This window comes from Lissotriton vulgaris, chromosome 5, assembly GCF_964263255.1.
Source record: "Lissotriton vulgaris chromosome 5, aLisVul1.2, whole genome shotgun sequence".
Taxonomy (NCBI): Eukaryota; Metazoa; Chordata; class Amphibia; order Caudata; family Salamandridae; genus Lissotriton; species Lissotriton vulgaris.
In genome coordinates this window covers 323,686,656-323,707,323 of record NC_141693.1, presented here as the reverse complement: position 1 = coordinate 323,707,323, position 20,668 = coordinate 323,686,656, and positions in this window count along the sequence as shown.

The following is a 20,668-nucleotide window of genomic DNA, read 5'->3' as shown; positions in this document are numbered from 1 at the left end:
ACCCGAGAGCCAATCAGCTTTCCGTGCGCGAAGTTGTGTAGTGCGCTGGTTCGCGCCCCGGTGCGCGTACCGGGGCGCGCTTACAGATATATATATATTTTTGAACCTAAATTACTCAAAATCCACTGGAGTACATATCTTGAGACATAGCAAAGGCACATCGGGGGACCAGTCCCTACAATTTTGCCAAGTTTGGTGGAAATCCATTCAGCCGTTCGGGCTAAAAGTGAGGTCGACCGCCCTATGGAAATTAACATGGGGAAACACGTTTTGGGACCCCCCTTTTTTCTCGGCCCCCGCTTGACGAATCCCCCCCAAACTTTCAGGGAAGGACCGGAGCGCCGCGAGGCAAATTTGAGGAAATTTTCAGGCAGATTCCTCAACCGGCGCCAAAGTTATTCACAATAGAATGTTGCGATTTCCCTATTGAAAATAATCCTAACTATAACTACCTACTGGCGACCGCCAGTAGGTGTAATATATATATATATATATATATATATATATATATATATATATATATATATATATATACATACTTATTAATAATTAATAAATAATTATTTTATACAATTATAAATGTTACAAATATATTACAAATAATAAATACATATATATACATACACCTGTAACATAAAAAACAATATATATATATATTATAAATTAAATTATTTAAATATGTATTAATATTTAAAACTAAATTTCACTCTACATTAACTGCAACTGTAGGGAAAGTGTTGGCTAGCGGAGGTGAATATATTACTATTCCCACTCCAGCGAGTGCAACAGTAGGGAAAGTGTTGGATAGTGGAGGGGAATAAATTATTATTCCCACTCCAGCAAGTGCAACAGTAGAGAAAGTGTTGGATTGCGGAGGGGTAAAAATGACTATTCCCACTCCAGCAAGTGCAACAGTAGGGAAAGTGTTGGATAGCGGAGGAGAATAATTTACTATTCCCACTCCAATGAGTGCAACACTAGGGAAAGTGTTGGATAGCGGAAGGGAATAATTTACTATTCCCACTCCAGCAAGTACAACAGTATGGAAAGTGTTGGATTACGGAGGGGTGAAAATTACTATTCCCGCTCGAGCGAGTGCAACAGTAGGGAAAGTGTTAGATAGCGGAGGGGAATCATTTACTATTCCCACTCCAATAAGTGCAATAGTAGGGAAAGTGTTGGATAGCGTAGGGGAATAAATTACTATTCCTACTCCAGGGAGGGCAACAGTAGGGAAAATGTTAGATAGCTAAGGGGTAAAAATTACTATTCCCACTCCAACGCGTGCAACAGGAGGGAAAGTGTTGGGTAGCGTGTGGATAAAAATTACTATTCCCACTCCAGCAAGTGCAACAGTAGGGAAAGTGTTGGATAGCAGAGGGGAATAATTTGCTATTCCCACTCCAGCAAGTGCAACAGTGGGAAAAGTGTTGGATAGCAAAGGGGTAAAAATTACTAATCCCACTCCACTGAGTGTAACAGTAGGAAAAGTGTTGGATAGCGGAGGGGAATAAATGACTATTCTCACTCCAATGAATGCAACAGTACGGAAAGTGTTGGATAGCAGAGGGGATAAAACCAAAGATTACATCTATTCAACCTAAAACCAAAAATAAATAAAAACAAAACAATTACTCAAAATATGTATAATGTAATAATACAATATTAATAATCAATTATTGATTAATTTATTTAAACTAAATTACTTTCCACCCTCTACCCCAACAAACACCACAACACACAACTAAAAATACTTACACAAATTACATAACTAATTGTACATTAATAAATTAATAACAATTAACAACAAATCATTATTTCATTTGAAATACATTTCTTACCAACATTTACAACTATAAACCCCACAACTCACACATCAAAATTATTCCACAATTAGCATATTTAATTAATTAATTAGCATTCATTAACAAATAATTAATTAATCATAAAAAAAATCAACCTACCATAATATTCCCCGATAAATGACGCCACCAATTTTGTGAAACATGACACAATTAGCCTAATTAATTAACAATTAAATAATTACCAATTAACAAGCAAAATAAAAACAAATAATTCTAAATTAATTCACAGAATAAACACTATAAAATAACATTAAATAAATATTATATTAAAAAAATGTAAAAATGTATTAAAATTAAATTACTTCCCACCCTACTCTCCTATCAACCCACAACCCGCTCCTAAAACAATTACACAATTAACACAATTTCCAAATAATTATTACTAATTAACAACCAATTAATAAATAATTAAAAATTAATTAATTACCACAATTAACAAAAACAAAATAAAATACAAACATATTAATCAATAAAATATTAATTAATTAATTAAATTACTTCCCACCCTACTCCCCTATCAAGCCACAACCCGCTCCTAAAAAATGACACAATTAACATAATTATCAATTAATTAATAATTAACAACCAATTAATATTAAATTAATCACCACAATTAACAATATTAAATATTCAATACATAAATATTAATTTTTAAAAATATTCATTAATGAATTATAATTAAATTACTTCCCACCCTATTACCCTATAAACCCACAACCCGCTACGGGACTAGAACGCAAAATGTAATTACAATAAAGTGAATAACTTCTAAAAATTATGAATGCATTTATTATAATTAATTTACTTCCCACCCTATACCCCTATAAACCCACAACCTGCTACAGAACTAAAACACAAAATTTACCTAAAATAAAATGAATAACTTCTAAAAATGTAATACATATATTAAAAAACAAATGCAATACTTAGACAAAAAAATAGAACACATACATTTGAAATACATACTAAAATACATAACACTAACTAAAAAAACTATTTTTTTGCTAACGATATTAATGACTTTGATATTTTTTTTACGATATTAATGACTTCGATATTGTTAAAAACAATATTACTTACCTTAGACTCAATATTCTGTACCACGGTATTCTTACAGTCAATAATTTTGTTTCCTGATATTGTGCATTCAATATAGTGCAAGTCGACAATAACAACTCAATATTCTGTCTGTTTACCGTGAGACTAACATAGGTTTTGTGCTGGAAGTATCTCTTTCAGTACAAAATACTATGGTTAGCTAACTTTAAAACTTTACCCACCTTGCATGTGTGCTGTACAGTACAGCACACATGTAGATTCGGAAAAGAAAAGAGAAATGAAAGCATTTCTCAGTGATAGCGCCTGGTTGACTTGAGTGCTATTCTCTGACGCTAAAACTTGTCTACTTTTGTAAGTATATAGGGCTTAGTGTCAGAAATCTTGGGTGGTTGCATGGGAATGCCCATGCAACACCCATGGTACGCACCCATGGCGCTAAGTAATACAAAGCAGCACCATGACCTGCTTTGCGCTACTTTCGAGTGATTTTCTAGCGCTAAACAAGTTTAGCACTGGAAAGTAAATTAGTAAAAACTGATTTTGTGTCAATTTGCATCACTTTTGTGATGCAAACACGGCGCACAAAGGTAGTAAATAAACCCCCAAGACTCAGCATTGCAACATATACATAAAAGTCACATGTTGAAAACATTCACATTTTGGGGAAGGCTTCTTTTGCAAGGTCTTTTCTTCCTGCCTTTTATCTTGCTCCATCCTTTCACCTTCGTTTCTATATTTCCTGTCTAATTCAGCACTATAAGGGCAGTTAAATTGGTGTAAACAAATGTAAAATAACCGCCGTAACATAACAAATGCATGAGCTGGTTTACATGGTAAATGCCATTTCATTGCTGTCCTGACACTGATATGAAGTTTACTTTCAGAATGGTGACCAAAAAGAACAAAGCACAAAGCAAACTCCATGTAGTGGTGAGAGTATTTGCAGTTTGCTTATTCTCAGTGCATTACATGGTCAGGCTCTGTGTATCTGCCATTATTGTATTTTCAGAGATGTATTACTGCCAGGCTTAGAATATTGACTCTTTTCAGTAGGAAATAGGTCTTCTGGGATAGTGATAACCTGCAATTCCAACGCTCTGTTTTATAGAGTAAATAAAGTATGCAATATCAATAAAACAACTAGTAGGTCCCCTTTTTTACGGAATTAAGAAGAACACCATAGAAACCTTCTGGCGGAAATATATTCAATTCTTATATTGCATTATATGTTGTACAAATCATGTGCAGTGGAAATACTATGGATTATACGGTGCTCAGTACAATTAAAGCATCTCCTAACAAATCATTGTGAAGCAATTTTTAACAAATAATATATGCCCAAAATAGAATATTTACAAGTTGCACAAAATTATATGGGCAAGGGACCAAGTACATCCATGTAAATAAGCCCAAAAATATGATATTAGTAAACCAATTGTATGTATCATGTTGATGTTTTAAAGCGATAGAAATCAGTGAGCCATTATTAGGACAAAACAATCTCCAGCATCTGATTTAGTGAGCAGGACCATAAAGAAGCATGACTAAAGAAATTACAAAAACAAAGAGTCTGCCTAAACAGAGTAATTAGAAACAATTATGAGGACCGTACACCGTATAATTTGGAGCATCTTTGGTAGTCGACAGAAAGGTGCACTCGGGTTGAACCAAGTGGGAGTCACTGTCTTTATTGTGTTTGCAAATGCCAGGAGGACAGATGGATGTGATATCACCCATTGCTGAGGGTGTGCAGATGTTGACAATGTAAAGCTTTAAAATGTTTATGTTATTCCACAGTTCCCATTATTGACAAAACCACACATCTCATAGGTAACATTTCAAACATGGAAGAAATGGGACATCGTCTTAACCTTATGCCGCCCAGCCGCTTCTTCCTACAGGTCTACCGTGCCTTCAATGAAGGACCATAAGACATGCAGGGACATTTGCAGAAAGTATCATTATTTTATATTGGCTTATCCCATTTCAAAATGGTGGGGAAATAAATATTTCTGAGTTACTAAGGACATCATCAACACTGGTACTGCAAAATGGTAATTCATTTTCTTGGGTCACAATGATGGTAGTTCTATCTTCATAGCATTCAACGTCCCCTTGAATCTCATTCCTTTGTTTCTCTTCGGTTCACTATTCTCTGTTTGCCATTTACTTGTTTGTTTTCGAAATGTATTGTCATAATGATTGCTATTTTATTTTCGTTACAAACTTTTACTTCTGTACTTGAATATTTTGTGAAAACTTGTTATGCATTACAGCTTTTTCCTCTTTGAGGGTACTACTTTGCTGTTATCATCTAGATCATCTTTTCGTAAGGTGCTGTTCTCTATTATTTAGTCAGGCTATGTGTGCATCATATCTATTGAAAATCCATACATTCCTGCCATCAGTCAAGTTTGAAGACCTAGGTGAACACATGCATGGGTCAGTCTTTGGCAACGATACAGCATTGTCCAATGGAGGCTGAAAGGAAATGTTCTCTTTCGGTTACAATTGCAGGATATTCGAAAATATAATTTTATTTTCTGTCTCCTAGCTATCCAATCATCGAAAGAAAGGTATGTCTAATATTGATAAATATCTTAGGATATGTATGTAAGAAATTGGGTTATTGGTTGAGAGGGGAGGGAGCCCCACTCCAATAATAAACCCAAATTCAAGTGAGGGTGAACCACAAAAGTCATGAGTTTAACCAGTGCTTAAGCCTCTCGTGGCTTGGCACAAAGTTGTCATTCTTATCTCAGAGGTAATGTGTAAAGTATTTATACAGCACCAAAGCAGCAATAAAATTAAAGCACAACACAGAAAAATCCCAAGCTAACATCGAAACTCAGAGTAAATTTTAATAAGGAAAATTAAGTTGAAATTACAAAAATCAATTCTGTAGAACCAGATATATCAGTTTTTAAAGTTTTAGGTGAAAATAACGCCAAGAAGCACAAATCATCACTCACTATTATTCGATCGTGCTAGAACTGGAGAAAGTTAGAAGTTCAGGACGAAAGGGATAGAGCACAGTTTGGAGACAGGGACCAGGTTAGTCTTGCTGAACAGTTACCTTCTCTAGTCCAGCGCAAGGAGGTCTATTCACATTGGCTGGACATCAAGGAGAGGGATGTTACTGTGAGGAGCAGGTCCAGCATTGCTACTGGTTACTGCTGTAGTGCAAAGAGCCAATTGTTGCTGAAGCTTTACACTGATTGATCATCAAAGATGGTGTCTGCCAGAGCGAAGTGTAGGTCTTGCATTGTCGGTCATCGTGGGAGGCCACTGTCATCATGAAGAACAGGTTCTGCAGGAGCTTTGCATTGGGGGTCATCGCAGGTGGATTATTCTTGGCACGAAGAGGTCACTTTGCAGCCTTGAAGGGTCCAAACTGTTGTAACTTCACCTTTTCTTTAGGAGGAGTTCTCTCTGATTCTAACCAAGGGTCAAGGAGCTAGGGGGCACCTCTTAAGGACCCGGACTCAAGCCAGCAGAGACCAGCAGCAGGGCCTGTCTGGTCCAGGCATGGACCAGTTGGTGCTGGCCAGTTGGGCAGTTGCATTGTGGCCTCTGGAAGCTTGTTGTGTCCCTGTAGCTCACACTGTTTGTCAACTGACTCTTGGGAGTCACTCGGGGTAACCTGAGTTCAAGTCAAGCAGGTTCAATCCTTCCTCAGTCAGCAGGGCAGTGCCCGTTCTCCAGACAACAGGGCAATGTTTCTTCTAAATCTTCCACAGGTCGAGGAGTATACTGATGTAAGGTCTTGAAGGTCCCACATTTATACCTGGTGCAGGCCTTTGGGTGGGAATTCCCTGATCTATCCCCAAAACTGGTTCTGGTCAGTTCTTTCCCTTCCCCTGGTCCTGGATTCAAATTGTCTAGGTGACAAAAGCAATGGCAGGTATGGTGTCAGGTTCCTGAGTGTGCTGCAGGCAAAGCCCCTTGAAATGTAATCAGGGCAGGGCAGGGCAAAACTCGTCCCCAGCCATCCTGTCATGAAGATCTGTTCCTCTCAAAACTTGGCATTCTTTGTCTCACTGTCCGGAAGCAATACACAACCCACAACAGCAGACTTTTTCATAGTCAAGAGACCTAGGACACTGGTGGACAGGCACATTTGGTTTATGCAGAAAAATGTTAACTTTCTAAAAGTGGCATTTTCAGAATAGTAACTTAAAACCCAACTTTGCCATTAAAGAGGGTTTTAAATTACAGTTCATTTGTGTGTAAACGTCATATCTCTAACTGGTCCCAATCTGAAGTTAGCACTTATTAACTGTAATATGGTAACCCAGTGTCTATCAGAGAGATAGCCTTACAAAAGTGAAAAAACTTTAGGAGTTATTCACTGTCAGTACATGTAAAACTTAAACCTACAAGTCCTACTTTTTAAATACCATGTACCCTGCTCTATGAAATCGTGCACACTTTGGGCACTACTTTAGGGGCGACTCATAAGAATAAACAAGCAGTTGCATAGCCAATAGGTCTCGCCTTTGGGACCTAATAAGTGTTTAGCCATGCAACAGTTGATGTTGTTGCACCAAGGATATTGTGCTGCATAACTAAATACTTATAAGGTCCCAAAAGCGAGACCTATTGACTATGCCAATGCTTGTTTACTGTTAGTGGCCATTTTGTAACCATTAAGGTTTTCATAGAATGTTTTTGGATGGACTGGCGGGGTGGTTGCAGGTCGTCCGCAATTTAAAAATAACATTGGCTGAAAGCAAAAGTATTGTTTCACTAAGCACACATTACCATACTAGTCCCTGTCACTGAAGGAAATACTTTGCATGTGAAAGTAAGAGAGCAAGCAGAAGAGTGACATGAAATAAAAGTGAACAATGTCTTCAAAGAAGGAGCAGATGGGGGACCATGAAATAGCACTTCGTAATGATACCTAAGCAGCGCCTGGAATGGCTTGGCGAGAAAGTACGTACACAAACTGAGCAGACAAAAGACACTGTGCATAGACCTGAAGGAAAGCGCACTAAAGTGATAAGGTAGATCACTGTGGAAATTCGTGAAAGAGCAGGGAGGGGACATTTGCACCTGAGAAAATGGAGACTGGAAGAGCCGGAAAGTTATGCTAAATTAGAGCAAGGGGGCCAGATTTAGAGGAAGAAAACACAAATTAAAAATATTTCTGAATGGACAAATTATTTACAATGGTGGATACAAAGGTCAATTATACTTCACCTCATTAACAGGTCACTGGGATTTCAAATAAGTGTATGCCGGTGTTCCGTCATTTTAATCTCCCCATCGGGATGATCTCCCCCTTCGCATAAGCCCCTTAGGGGGAGACCAAACCGACGGGGGGGAGCATATAGTTGGCGCAAAGCTGTATTTGTAAGCTCCCCTTTGACTAGGGGGAGACCAAACCAATGGGGGACAACCGCATGCTCAGCTATTACAAGTGAGTGCTACGTGGAAGTGAGGAGGGGGAAGCAAAGCAAAAACCACGTTGGAGCCCTTTTGAAAGGGAGGGGACACTTACAGCACAGTTTTTAGCATTAAGGAAAAAAATGGGATGTTTAAAAGACCGGTAGAGTGAGTTCACAGCTCGGGCAATGGGTGACTGTCATTTGTAATCGGTAGTTGTTGTTGCCTGCTGCTTTCAGAAGACACGTCTTTCCTTTGAGGGGCAAACACAAACCTGCACTGAAAGAAAAAAAAACACACTAGTGGTGCAGTATAGAGAGGCGTGTGGGGGGGTGGGAGGGAGTGGAGGCCAGCAGAGTGACGCGGTCTGTGGTGGTGGAGGGAATTGAAGCGCAGAGAGAGCAAGGCTTAATGAACCTTGACAGAAACCCACATGGCGGCTGCGTGGGTGCACGCGCATGTGCACGCAAGCTTGAGGCCAGGAAAAGCCTCTGGTAGCACTTTGAAAACTTCCTTACTAAAAGTCGAACAATTAGCGCATGCACTGCTCTAAGCTCGACCTAAAAAAAAGGTCTTATGACTGGCGAAAGGTTTATTTTGCCACGTGGAAAAGGCAGTAGAAACTGCTCTACAGGTTGCAGTGGCAGTTCCGAGACATGTTTTAAAAGGCTACTTTAGCGGGTGATACAATCAGTGCTGTAGCCCTCTAGTAGCATTATTTTACAGGCCCTGGGTACAGGTAGTACCATATATTAGGGACAGGCAGGTAAATTAATGGTACTACAAAAATAGGAGTCTAGAGGGAAAGACAAACAGAACTAGGACGCCCTCCACTCTGTAAGCTAATCAACAACACCAGTCCTAGTTCTTATGGCAATATTCATTTACTGGACTGTAAACATCCATGGTCGAAATTCGTTATCCAAGGGATCTCTTTAGTCTCAAGATAATCCTAAAATGTTTCAATCTACTGCCTCTTTAAAACAACAACCTCTCTGATCTATACAGACAGGACAGCACAAACAAAAAATGTGTGAAAAGCGAGATGGCACCTCACGGGCGCACCACCAATGGGGCCCCTGGTTGGTACTCACCAGGATGGCCCTGTTCTCATCATCGGTGCCATCAAGCTAAAACAAAAGCGTGTCTCGAACCCCAAAAATAAAAAGACAGTGGATGGTGCAGTGGACACAACTTATATGTGACACAACTAACAACATGTAACATTTAACATATAAGTCACTGCGCAACTAGGACAATAAACTTTACTTTCGTTCCTTTCTTTGTTGCAAACAGTAAACACACATATACTAAAAAAGGAGAGAGTGAATACTACCTATCGATTCACTCTCTACTTACAGCCGACATGTTTCATTGCCTTGGTTTCTATCAGGCAATTTCTTCAGGGCAATTCACTTTAAATGCCACTGCAAGAGACACTGAATCTTGGGTGCTGTAACATAAACAAACAAAAGTGTGGTCACCTGGTATCCCTCTCTGTGTTCTGCATACCAAGCTATATATCAAACCACCATGCTGTATTGGTAAATAAATAGATAAATTCCATTATTACCCTGTATGCAGTTTTGCCTCTCATACCAGTCATGAAGTCATGAAAATTCGGAATCCAGCCCCCTTAGGTGAGCATGGTCCTTACTCCCCGTTAGAGAAAGTTACTGAAATGCAAAAATCACAGTGCATTCAATTATTTTGGTATTGGAGCCTTCTCCTACCTTGCGCAGTGTATACAGCCTAGACCTAGTTAAGCTAGAGGTTACCGGTGTCAGAGTAGCGGTCGGCGTCCTCTCAACCCTCGAACGCCGACCGAGTGCACCTCTGCTTATTTACCGGCTTTGGGGTCGAGTTTTAGCGCACTGAGATTGGTCCACGATGTCAGATGACGCGGGACCTGGCTGCCGGTTTTCAGGTTCTCTGATTGGTCCCTGAGGTCGAGTTCCGCGCACTACGATTGGTCCGCGGTGTCAGATGACACGGGACCCGGCTGCCGGTTTTCGGGTTCTATGATTGGTCCCAGGTTACTCTAATACTGGGTGCCGGTCTTCGGGAGAAGAACGCGGCCATGTGTAAACGGACCCTTATGCCTGGAATTGAATAGGATCTGGAAGCCAAACTAGTGTAACGTTATTTAATATGCGCCAATATTTTAATGAAAAATGCGCATAACTACACTTTCGATGTACGCTGGTATAGATAAGTCACATAAACGAGCACTTTATTTGACTAATATAGAATTTAGATGTTAGCGAATTCTACAAGATTGCAGTATATTAAGGAGTTGTAATTGCAGAGCCAACTAACACACTGTCCTCAGAGTGGTTGCCATGTTAATAAGGTCTATGGGCGAAGTAAGACTGGCAAACTGTTATTGGCTAATATGGACATATCGCATGTTCAGCCTAGTCAGATAAGGTGTAGTGAATATCACATTTCTACTAATGTGGAAATATCCAGCCTTATCAGGGAAGGTGTATTACATATCTCAATCTTAAATGTGGATGTTATAATTTTAGATGTTAATTCATAAAGGTGATTTACTTTTGATTTAAGATGGAGAGGTACCAAGAGTCAGGGGGACAGCAGACTACTGCGCTAGAAGACAGCTCCTCAGGTGGTTTAACGCAACCTGTTCCATTCCAGTAGTTCGTTCAGCCCTTTCTGTTCACTTTGCTCTTGATATATCCAGCGAGCTTCCTTGGTAATTAAGCGTCTTTCCACAGATTGCGCATCGCCCATCACTCTCTCCAACACTACCCATGTAAAAGTGTGTTTATTGCGGTGGCAATGTTGCACTAACTTCGTAGTCAGTTTTCCAATCCTTATTGTACTGACATGACATCTACGTGGGCCAATTTGAGGAGCACATCATCGAATCTGACATCAATCCCTTCAGAGGCCATATACGCCTCTGGAGGCGATACATTGATGATGTGCTCCTCCTTTGGACAGGGGAAGAGGCAGTCCTGGTCCAATTTTTAAACTGGCTGAACACTCAAGATATGAGCCTTCGCTTTACCTGGAATTATCATCACACAAATGCGGTCTATCTTGATCTGGACATTGAGGCATTTGGAGGGGGCTTTCGAACAAGTGTGCATCAAAAGCCGACCGATAGAAACTCACTACTGTCAAACCGGTCATATCATCCGAGAGCACTAAGGGACAATCTTCCTGTAGGACAATTTCTCAGGTACAGGCGAAACTGCTCATCTACTGAACTATATAAGGAACAAGCAGGAGTTCTGAATTCGAAATTGGAAGCCTGTGACTACCCATGGAGAGTAGTCAAGCAAGCCCAAAAAAGAGCCTTGAATACACCCAGAGCAGCCTTGTTAGAGACACAAGTCAAAGAAAAGTCAGGCTGTCTACCTGTGGTCATGACCTATGATCCCATGGCCACAAAGATCCGCCAGTCTATTAGGAAACACTGGTCTCTACTTTCAACAGCGGATTTTAAGATGCCACCACCACGGTTTGCCTTCCGAAGAGCAAGTAACCTGAAAGACAAACTGGTTCACACCAGAAGTGTTGGAAGACCAGAAGCTGAGAGCACTACCATCCCTAAAGGACACTTCCCGTGTGGGAGTTGTTCAGTATGCCCCTTGACAAAGAAAACCACCACCGTGACTCTTCAATCTGGAAACACTTGGTCACTGAATCACTTTAGTAACTGCAATACAACCAACGTGGTATATAGACTAAAATGTGAGTGTGGATTGGAATACATCGGACTCACCACACGCAAGATCAAACTCCGCATCCAGGAGCATGTCAGTACAATAAGGATTGGAAAACTGACTACGAAGTTAGTGCAACATTGCCACCGCAATAAACACACTTTTACATGGGTAGTGTTGGAGAGAGTGATGGGCGATGCGCAATCTGTGGAAAGACGCTTAATTACCAAGGAAGCTCGCTGGATATATCAAGAGCAAAGTGAACAGAAAGGGCTGAACGAACTACTGGAATGGAACAAGTTGCGTTAAACCACCTGAGGAGCTGTCTTCTAGCGCAGTAGTCTGCTGTCCCCCTGACTCTTGGTACCTCTCCATCTTAAATCAAAAGTAAATCACCTTTATGAATTAACATCTAAAATTATAACATCCACATTTAAGATTGAGATATGTAATACACCTTCCCTGATAAGGCTGGATATTTCCACATTAGTAGAAATGTGATATTCACTACACCTTATCTGACTAGGCTGAACATGCGATATGTCCATATTAGCCAATAACAGTTTGCCAGTCTTACTTCGCCCATAGACCTTATTAACATGGCAACCACTCTGAGGACAGTGTGTTAGTTGGCTCTGCAATTACAACTCCTTAATATACTGCAATCTTGTAGAATTCGCTAACATCTAAATTCTATATTAGTCAAATAAAGTGCTCGTTTATGTGACTTATCTATACCAGCGTACATCGAAAGTGTAGTTATGCGCATTTTTCATTAAAATATTGGCGCATATTAAATAACGTTACACTAGTTTGGCTTCCAGATCCTATTCAATTCCAGGCATAAGGGTCCGTTTACACATGGCCGCGTTCTTCTCCCGAAGACCGGCACCCAGTATTAGAGTAACCTGGGACCAATCATAGAACCCGAAAACCGGCAGCCGGGTCCCGTGTCATCTGACACCGCGGACCAATCGTAGTGCGCGGAACTCGACCTCAGGGACCAATCAGAGAACCTGAAAACCGGCAGCCAGGTCCCGCGTCATCTGACATCGTGGACCAAGTGCGCTAAAACTCGACCCCAAAGCCGGTAAATAAGCAGAGGTGCACTCGGTCGGCGTTCGAGGGTTGAGAGGACGCCGACCGCTACTCTGACACCGGTAACCTCTAGCTTAACTAGGTCTAGGCTGTATACACTGCGCAAGGTAGGAGAAGGCTCCAATACCAAAATAATTGAATGCACTGTGATTTTTGCATTTCAGTAACTTTCTCTAACGGGGAGTAAGGACCATGCTCACCTAAGGGGGCTGGATTCCGAATTTTCATGACTTCATGACTGGTATGAGAGGCAAAACTGCATGCAGGGTAATAATGGAATTTATCTATTTATTTACCAATACAGCATGGTGGTTTGATATATAGCTTGGTATGCAGAACACAGAGAGGGATACCAGGTGACCACACTTTTGTTTGTTTATGTTACAGCACCCAAGATTCAGTGTCTCTTGCAGTGGCATTTAAAGTGAATTGCCCTGAAGAAATTGCCTGATAGAAACCAAGGCAATGAAACATGTCGGCTGTAAGTAGAGAGTGAATCGATAGGTAGTATTCACTCTCTCCTTTTTTAGTATATGTGTGTTTACTGTTTGCAACAAAGAAAGGAACGAAAGTAAAGTTTATTGTCCTAGTTGCGCAGTGACTTATATGTTAAATGTTACATGTTGTTAGTTGTGTCACATATAAGTTGTGTCCACTGCACCATCCACTGTCTTTTTATTTTTGGGGTTCGAGACACGCTTTTGTTTTAGCTTGATGGCACCGATGATGAGAACAGGGCCATCCTGGTGAGTACCAACCAGGGGCCCCATTGGTGGTGCGCCCGTGAGGTGCCATCTCGCTTTTCACACATTTTTTGTTTGTGCTGTCCTGTCTGTATAGATCAGAGAGGTTGTTGTTTTAAAGAGGCAGTAGATTGAAACATCTTAGGATTATCTTGAGACTAAAGAGATCCCTTGGATAACGAATTTCGACCATGGATGTTTACAGTCCAGTAAATGAATATTGCCATAAGAACTAGGACTGGTGTTGTTGATTAGGTAAATTAATGGTACCAATCTGGTGTATGCCAATTTTACCATGTTTAGGGAAAGAGCACAAGTACTTTACCACTGATTAGCAGGGGCAAAGTGCACAGAGCCCTAATGCCAACACAAACAAGTTCAGCGAGGGAATTTCACCTGACCTACTTGAGGGTACCTGATCTCATTTAAAACCCATGCATCTCTATCTTTAGCACATTCTGTAGACTGAGGGAAACATCTTTGTTGGTCATCGTTTGTCACTAAGATGATATTCTTTAGGGATGTTAAAGCAAATTCTCTTCCTTTGGCAAACATTGTACACTAGCTTAAGAATGTAATTTACTATTTTTCTCCTGGACCAACAATGAGGGCTACAGAAGTCTTCAAACCTCAGACAGTGCTAAGTCAAAAGTTACAAATATATAATGTTCATATTCTCCTCTGACCCAGAATTGGATATCTTTGGCCCAAGTTTAAGCGACCAAAATTGACATTTCACCTTCAGTTTTTTTAACCCCATTCACAAACACCTTTAACCTATTGAAAACTATGTAATGCCTGGTACAACCCACCCAGGAGACACACAGGGACACTTGTGTGGGTCATTCTTTGCTTAGGATAGTGTCCTTTATGGAAGAGGCTGAAAGTAAATGTCATGTTCTGGTAAACTTGTGAAAAATCAAATGAATATAATTTCCATTGCGGTTTTATGATCAGACTGTCAGGTTAACCAAGGTCTGACTCCCATAAACATGTTTGCAGATGATGAAACTAATGGTTTTCATATTTTTATTTTGTAGTATGTTCCAGGGGTTGATATCAACAGCCAATGCACACGGTGGTCCAAACCAACATTATGGCATCCGTTCTTTCTTAAACTGTCATCCACCTGTTTCAGCCGCTGCAGGCTTTTAAAAACAATAGAAAATCCACACATGAGGTCATGAAACTCAGAAGGCATATGTCAAATAACATATGGAGCTACTTTCACCACTACTTTTTCTCTATGAGGGAGGTAAAAGTGAATTGTAACTTTTTTCATTCATGTACATGAAAAACACAATATTCAGATATTTAAAAAAAAAATAATAACCCATTCTGCATGAGTTCTCCTGGTCAGCTAATCAGTGTGAGGTATATTTTTTGGACAACAACATCTGGCTTTGGTTGTACAAATTGGGGACATTTTAGGTTGCCCTGAGGTCTTGCTAATTCTTAATATCTCCTTTCAAACAGTGCAAAATAACCAATGATTTTGTCACAATTTAGTGCTGGAATCAGCCTGACCTCAACTCCTCTGACAATGCTGTGAAGGCCTTGGCATATTTGGAAATGGCAGACTCTGGACAATGGGGCAGCATTTCTTTAGTTAGCATTCTGTTTGAGAAATGCAATATTTCTTGGAAATGTTCGTTAAAAACAGGAAATATTTCCATTATTAACACTACATTTCCTGTATGCAATCAGATATTGACATGAGGGGTTGCACCAACAACAGCCCAAAATAATATGCCAAACCTGTGTTGTAATTACATAAATCAAATGTATTAAAATTATATTGGCACATCATTGATGGGCTAATGGGTATGGGAATATATGTGTGGTTGAGAAAAGGTTTAGAGGCATTTGGGGCTGAGCTAACAAGACCCTCATTACAGGCTTCATTGTAATTCTGATTCAGGTCAACAAAGTGCTTCTGCTTGCTTCAGAGTTACAAGCCATGTGTTGAAAGTGCACTGATTAATTTCTTTCTCTGCACAAATTTCTGTTTGTAAAGCCTGTCAAAAAGTGCACGGGGAAGAAGGCACGAAATGGGTAGGAAAATGCGAGAATCAGACTGAAACGGATTGACACTGCTATTCTCCTTAGAAGAGTCATAATTTATAATTCTTCTAGGATGTTGCAGCAGAAAATACAAATTGCTGTGGTATTTCCCCCATAGGACCATACAAGGAACCACAGCAGTGATCCTAAATGCATTCTCAACAGGAAAAATACCATCAACCACAAGTTTCACCATGGAAGCAACAACAGCATCAATAATATCTTCTACTAAACAAGGGACCACAGCATCATCAGCAAAATGAGTTCCAGCTGTGACCACCACACCTGTAACCACAGTTACTACCACTGGACCAATAATCGTTGCAACAGGATTTGCAAATACAGCGGTTCCCACAGCTGTGGCAACAGCTTCCACCTGAACTTTAAAAATAGCAGGGACCACAATATTGACCAGAGAATCCACCATGACTGGGTCAGCAGCAGAGGCAACCACTTTCACACCAGCAGGGCCATAGTAGCAACAACAGCTGCTAACACAGCAGTGCTTCAGCAGCAACAACTGGAAGAGAAGGCAAGCCAACAGTTGTAATCACAGCAGGTGAAACTAAAGGCCTACTTTTCTGCATGATGAGAGTCATTATTTATTCTTCTGAGAGTAGTTCAAAAGCAAAAAACAACACAACAACACAACAACACTATCCACAGGTCACAAAAAAATAATGCTAACAATGCCTCACAAGAGAGTAATGCTAGGTAAATGAGGGTAAAATGGTAATAATGACCTGGAACATCAATTCACAACTGGAATGCATTAAATAGGAAATGAGATACCTAGGTATTAAAGTTGTTCAGAAAATAGACAAAATCCGGGAAACTAACTTTCAGAAGATCAGTAAGGAAGTTGTGAGACTTTTGTTGAGCTGGTCCCATCTCCCCATGACAATTTACGGTCGGGCCAATCTTGTGAAGATGACAATTCTCCCTAAGCTCACTTTCCTTTTCCAGAATTTCCCCATGGCCTTTAAGGACTATTGGCTTAAAAGAGTGCAGTCCAAAATCACTAGCTTTATTTGGGCCTTGAAAGGGATCCGAATTGCATGGAAAAACTTAGGCGGCAATATGATAATGGGGCCTACGATTACCAGATCTATTAAGCCTGGGCTTTCCTTTTAAAAGAAGGGAAGATGTTATTCAGTACACCGGATGGCTTCGATACCGGAAGAAAATGTTCAGAGCAAATCTCTGTGATGTGCAGGGGGAGGAGCTAGGTTTCATACATAAATTGGGCGACCCCTGATTCTTTAAAATAGTGCGACTTAAGACCTTGCAGTGTTTTGCAGTCATATGGCATAAAATCAGGAGAGAACTAAAATGTAGCTATTAAAGTGGACTGGCATTAATTTGGAACTCCCCTGGGTCTCCGGAATGGTCCAAAGACAGCCTGGCATTTCCATTAAGTGAAGCTGAATAACAGCGTGGGGTCAATTGGTAGAGGACGGAATCCTGATCTCTTGAAATAAGGGGCAACAGATAGCTAACAACCGGCTGTCAAGATTGAAATACCTTCAAATCAAGAGTTGGAATATGGGCTTGTCAAATGAACTAGAACCTGTGATGACTAGCAGTGTTACCAGGAAAAAAGAAGTGGTAAACTGGTACTGGCTTTTAGTGGCTCTATCGGATGGAGACTTCAACTTCCCAACAACACTGTGGGAGAAGAGCTTGCCGGGGTTGCAGACGGAGGACCTATGGCAAGTATCTTGTGACATTTTACAGTCCAAGGTGCCTGCTGCAAATTTAAGCAGAACCACATTTTCTGTCTCCACAGGGTCTGTTGGACTCCGCTCAAACTCGGAAAAGGTGGTACGCCGAGATGTCCAAAGTGCGGCAAGGAAAAGGGAAATGACATAAACATGTTTTTTGAGTGTCCTGGGGTCCAAGGGATCTGGTTGGACGTGAGTAATACTATATCTGTAATACTTGGAGAGACGCTCCAGGTAAGCAAAATTATTGTTTTCTTTGGGTTTCCGGAATATCATGAATCTTTGTTAACCAACACTAAAAAGCTGATATTCTATCTGATACGGCTTGCCCATAGAGAGATATGAAAGAATTGGATACAATTCACCCCCCCCCCCAACTAAATAGAATGGATGGATTTCAATTAAGTATACTATCAGGTTAGATAGGGCATCGAAAAGTAAGCAGAATGAGATTTGGCTCCCCTGTGAGAACTGGGAGAAATTCTCTGCCCATGTATAGTCCAATGATTAGGCCTTTATACCATATTGCTTGATTATTCCGGTGGTAGCTCCACAGGTGGCTGTGTGAAACTGAGCTACGGAGTACAGGTTTTATCTTTTGTAAACCAAGGCGAATGGGGACTAAAAGAAAAAGAAAAAAGGAGAGTAATGCTAACAATTTAAGGGTTCTTCCTTCATTCGCATGAGGACAATCAATGTTTTCTGATTAAGGTAGATGATAGAAGGCTCACATGGGACCTTCATCGACTTTGAACCATTCGAGATGTGCTTTAGACAGCTATAGTGGTGTCTATTGAGGCTTGGGTTAAGTGAAAGTGGCCAGAAGACTGTGGGAGTCCTATTTTGAAGAAAAAAAACACTCTGAAATATGAAGTTGATGAGAAGGTCATTTGAATAGGCTTTGTGTTATGAGAAACACTGAAAGAAAATGGGGATTGTTCTATGGTAGATTACATATCCCATCACAGTCCTGAGGTGCATGTTTGCTGGCTCACACCTTGCTTGTGCCTCACATCCTCCATATTTCTGTTCCTTGCCAGTCACAATCCTTGCAGCCCTACCTCAGAGGTGTTGCCTTCTATCGTTCCTTGTGTTTGGACCAGTGCTTTAATCTTTTGCCCTCCTGAGTCACCTATTATCTCACCCATCAACTTGTTTAGACCAGACCGGAATTCCAATGAGTTACATAAAAACTCAGAGAGATCATGTGGAGTTTCACCAATGGGCAGAAATATGCATGTCACGCTCCTTGTGATGCAATGTAACGGATGTATGACGGTACCACGCGTACTTTTACAATGCGTACCGTTTACCACGCTACTTTTACCATGCAAGTCGTTACAACGACTTGCGTGGAGGGGCGCTGGATAGTAAATTTTTTAATTTACTATTCCAACTCCAGTCCCCGTGGACTCTAGGGAATGGAGTTGGATAGTAAATTAAAGTATTTACTATCCTGGAGCGCCCCCCAGCGCATGTCGTTGTAACGACTTGCGTGGTAAAAGTAGCGTGGTAACGGTACCGCGTTGTAACAAATGGGTGGTAACCGTTGTATACCAATGTAACACCAGTAGAGGTAGAAGCACGGAAAAATCAGCACGAATGGAACCAGGCGGTGCGCAGAATGTGCAGCCATTCAAGTTCATTTTGCTACTGCTAGTGTAGAAAATTAATCCAAGTGGCAGCAAATCTACCAGCAGAAGCAGCCCTCCTTCCGCCCGTTTTAGAAAATGGTGCTAGGAGAGCCCACATCTCAATCAGACTGCAAGAGTAATGCAGAGTCGCCAAAATGTGCTAATTCCACCCACCCCTACAAAGGACACTATGTTGACTGAATTTAGATATAGATCATTTATAAAAACACTTCATACTCTAATTTAGTCAAAATGAATTATTCTTAATCTCTCATTTCACAGTTTATTCTAATTCCAATTTAGGTGCAAACGGGAATTGGTGCCATAATAAAGATATCAAGATTTGTAGCCAGTGACACAACCTGTGGGTTTTTCAATGTCCAGTAAAAACTGCAACATTTCGAGTTTCACACCTCGTGACTGGGGACAATAAAGGGCATTACTGTGGTGTCCTCCATTCTGAGCAATAGGACTTTAATACTGGGCAGCAGGGGTGGCTGGTGACATTTGAAAGTGGTGAGGCGTAAACTAATTTGCATTCTGAACCTTAGCGAGCGAGCGAGCCCGAACCCCCATAAGAGCTTCTCTTTTTGAAAAAAGAGAAGAAAAATCGTGCATTTTGAAGCAAATTTGAGAAAGCAGGAAGGTTAATAAAGCAATTGTGAAAGAGCAGTTATTACATTAATAGATGCCCTATTGGTTGGTGCTAAAAATGGTAGCAGCCTCGGTAACACAGCCGTTGCTTCACTCATTGGGTCTGGAGTACACACCTCTGAAGTGCTGAATGGTTTCACTTTCTGTTGTCTGCACAGCAGTGAGCAGTCAGCAACCAATACTCGAAAATAATGCCCTGATTCATTACCAGTAATCTTCATTACTCTGAGTCCTACTGGTCCTCGTCACCGTCATTACGCTTTGAGCAGTGCTTGAAATTTTTCTTGCCTAAACTACAACCATTCGTAGCCAATGGATATCTTTGTACTAGTTGTAAATGATACGGTCATTTAGACAGGGGCAGCTGGTGACATTTGTAGTTGGATTTAAGGGGGAAGGTACGGTACCCAGAAAGGGAGAGAGAGCCGGATATCAGCATAACACCACAACACAGAATTCGTGGTTCTTGGGTAGGTATGACCCTGAGTGATGCCCTGCCTGTGTGGGAGGCTGGTTCTTGTTAATAGTCGGTGCCGGTGGTATCATGCATCTCCTATTTGCAAATAGACTCCTGCACTCTTGTATAAAACGCAGACGACACCTACGTGCAGAATGCATAAACTTTCCCCGGTTAAAACCCTCCCCTGACCCGTGCCAACCAAGCACTCCATAAGTAAATGTGAAGGTGCCTATGTATATTTGAATTATAATTGTATTGTACATCTGCTTGTGATCAGTTGG